The following is a 3,713-nucleotide window of genomic DNA, read 5'->3' on the forward strand; positions in this document are numbered from 1 at the left end:
AGGGCGCCTTTCATAAAATGTGCATCATGTAAATGTGTCGCTTTATAATTTTTAAGTGAAACACGCGTTTTAGGCGGGAAATGAAATCAACGAAAATTACCCCCGCCTATTGAATCCCAAAAAGTTAATCCCCTGCCTCTTCTACTTAGCAAGAAAAAGCCCTAGATCCCTCATCTTCATCTTCAGTATCATCAAACATCTCTCTCTCTTGGAATCAGATTCTTGAAAGATCGAAACCCTAATTTTAGCCCTAACTACGACATGTCTTACCAACCGTTATCTTCAAATCGCATCATAAACGACGACTACCACGACAACAGTCGGCTATACAACCCTTACCAAGATCTTAGAGTCCCTGTACAAACTTCCCACATCTCCTGAATACCTCTATCAAGAGGAATCCATCGCTCAACGACGTTCATGGGGCGAAAACCTGATATACTACACCGGCATCGGTTACCTCAGCGGCGCAGTAGTTGGCGCCGGGAACGGTTTAGTAGAGGGCGTGAAGGCTTCTGAGGCTAGAGACACCATGAAACTTAGGGTTAATCGGAATGAACTTCATGGTGGCTGGATTAGTGACTAGAGCGTATTGGCTGGATTAGCGACCGGAGCGCTTTACAAGGCGGCGGCGGGCCCTAGGTCGGCGGCTGTTGCCGGAGCTATTGGTAGAATAGCGGTGGGATTAGCATAACGGGGAAGCATATTTTGAAGAGATACGTACCAATCTGAGCTCGATCTGTATTCAATTTCATCTTACTACAAGTTTTGGTGTTTTGAGATTTCCAAGTGTGGTGGCTGTGAATACTCCATCGTCAAATAGTTTGCATAAACACGACATAATAGAAGAAGGGAGGAAGTGCTAGAATTTCCTAAAAATGAAACAGATTTGGGTGTCGTGGAGGAGCCACCGGTGGTGGCAAGTGATGTTGAAGCATCTAAGGATAATAGTGAACTGAAAGTTGAGCCAATGATGAAGGAGGCCGACGGTTGGACTTTAAATTTTAAAATTAAAGTGGAAAAGGATCCAACTCTCAGTGCAACAGTGGGATTGAAGACGAACATAAGCTCTTATTTGAATACTGAGATCGTTCCTAGTGTATATTCTGATGAAAAACCACCATTTGTGGTGGAACTTGATGGATCTCTTCCTTTCTACATGCTCGATGCATATGAGGAGTTTTTTGGCTCTAATGTTGGCAATATCATTCTATTTGGGAAGGTATTTTAGCTAATTCAGTTACATCTCAGTTGACCCTGTACATATGTATTATAACGCTTGAGTAATTATATAAGACTCACTATTTTATCATTCTTACCAAGATAAAGATTGATCTTGATCTTTAATAACTTTCATTTGAATCAAGGTCAAAGTAGGAAGTACTTATCACAGCTGTTGTGTGGTGGTGAAGAATATTAGGGGTGGTCGTTTGGATGGATCGGTTTGATCCGATCCAATCAAGTGAATCCAAATTGATTTCGGTTTTCAAAACATGGATCCGAATAGTCCAATCTAAATTCAAATCTGGTCCGATCCGATCCAATTACAATTCGGTTGGATCGGTTTTTTATAATTCGGTTTTCAAAAAGCGAAACATTTTAAAACGATATATAATTATAATATTACCCAACTTTACATAAGAACCAAAAACAAATTATTTAGTTGTGTTTTGAAATTTTTAAACAACTACTAAGAAGATATATTATAGTTAAATATTTTATAGATAGAAAACTTTTGAAAGAAAATATATATTAATGTTTTTTTATCGGGTGAAACGTTTTGAACCTATTTGAAAAAATAAATTACCAAATTAATAAATAACTATGGATATATATTATAAATAGATAAATAATAAATGTTTATTCGGTTTTTTTGGATTATTTGGTTCTTCTTTTATAAACCAAAACCAATCCGAAATCCAAAATAATAATTCGGTTTTGTTAAAAACCAATCCAAAAATCCGAATATCCGAACCAAATAGTTCAATCCAAATTGTCCAATTGGATAATTCGGTTTTATCCAAATAGTGAACAGTCCTAAAGAATATGCAAAGATTCATGTATGATATCCCAAATGGCCTTGTATTTGAAGACTCTGTTATTATGAAGCTTTTCACACCAAGGTTCATGTAATACACCTCTTGCCTTTGCTCCCCTTTTCTTCTTTAAATTTACCAGCATCATATTGCTTATATTATTATTTACTATCTATTTATGCTTTTTATTTTATTTAATCAGGAGATGGCATTTGAAAATGATTTGGTGAATAATTAGAATCAAATATTCATTTCTTGGATATTTATAATTTATAACCCCTAAACAGCTAAACTTGTACATACTAATTCTTTTATTTCTTTGTTTGATTGCATGACTTGCAGATAAGATTCATGGGAAAATGGGAGAAAGTGAGTACAATTTATGAACAAATTACATCTAATTATTTGTAATATATCATTATATATATTGACTAATCTGATTGATTCTTGTATCATTCAGGTACACAAAACATACTTCTCGTGTCTCCGGAGTATGTGAAAGTGGCTGATTACAAGGTATGATTACAAGTCATGTCAAACACTTTCTTAGGTGTTTTATTTAATAGGATGGACACAATTCCCACTTTTAAAACTCCCAATCTCGGCACCAACACACAACCATAACCATTGTAGTTCTGCCTTGCCTCAATCCTAGCCTCTGGCATCTTTATAAATTGAAAAAATTACAATCCAATTTGTGATGGTATGGAAGATTACAAAAATAGAGAACAAATCTGGAAAACTGAAGACTTTACATATGTATCAGAAAGATTAGAGAGAACCATTAATTCCCGACTTTTTACATATTTGCCCCCATTGATTGTTTGGTTTGAATGATGTACATAAGAGAGCAGAAGAGAGGTTGTTATGAACTGGATTCTAAGACCAGATTCAATAACATAAAACAATCAAAAGATTCTAATATGGATAGAGCAGCCTCTATAATACCAAATGATTACAAGGTTGAAGATAGGATAGCTGATTCGAGATAGCCAATCTCCCGAGGAATAAATTCCAGATTTCACAAAAAGATTGATTGATCACTCCCTGCCCACTACCCTCTACTTATACTATCTGGCATCACAAACTAAATAATATAAAATACCTAAACTGTCCCTAATGTCCTTTTATTTGTTGAATTTCCCATATTGCCCTTATCTATCATATATTGCAGAAGTTGATGCATAACAATACCCCACCCCAAAAGAACCACCATGTCCTCAAGGTGGATAGAAATTGTGTATAGCATCCAAACGCTCCTTGGTGACCTCTTTGTCTTGCCCTTTGCCTTGCCATAAATCTTGAATGGTGTTCCCGGGATCTCAAAATGCAACACGAATTCTCTATATTTTTCTGTTAATTCATCCCCTGATATGGTATCTTCGAACTTGTAGCTTACACCAATGAGTTTATTCAAAACAAAACTTACCTCAAAGGCACCAATCCATTCTGGTAACCCATTAAATGAAGTGTTTCTATCTTCTATCTCCACCAGTGATGATTGTATTTCCCGGCTGGTTGTGAGCTTTTCTTTGAGTTTTGCTATTTTAAGATTCAATGGTAATAGGAGAACTTTTCATGCGGGGTAAACTGATCATCAAATTTTGTTCCAATCTGACCATCAATTCCCTTCTTCTTGTTTCCAACAATTGCTAATATCACCAAATCAAAATGATC

The 3,713-nt window shown here is 35.9% G+C and overlaps 1 pseudogene; it reads left to right on the forward strand.

The window, feature by feature from the left end:
• The first annotated feature begins 261 nt into the window (after positions 1-261).
• On the forward strand, positions 262-732 carry LOC145099565 (mitochondrial import inner membrane translocase subunit TIM23-1 pseudogene; annotated as a pseudogene).
• The last annotated feature ends 2,981 nt before the right edge of the window (positions 733-3,713 follow it).

This window comes from Lactuca serriola, chromosome 4, assembly GCF_051521515.1.
Source record: "Lactuca serriola cultivar US96UC23 chromosome 4, Lser_US96UC23_V15, whole genome shotgun sequence".
In the NCBI taxonomy this organism is placed as follows: Eukaryota; Viridiplantae; Streptophyta; class Magnoliopsida; order Asterales; family Asteraceae; genus Lactuca; species Lactuca serriola.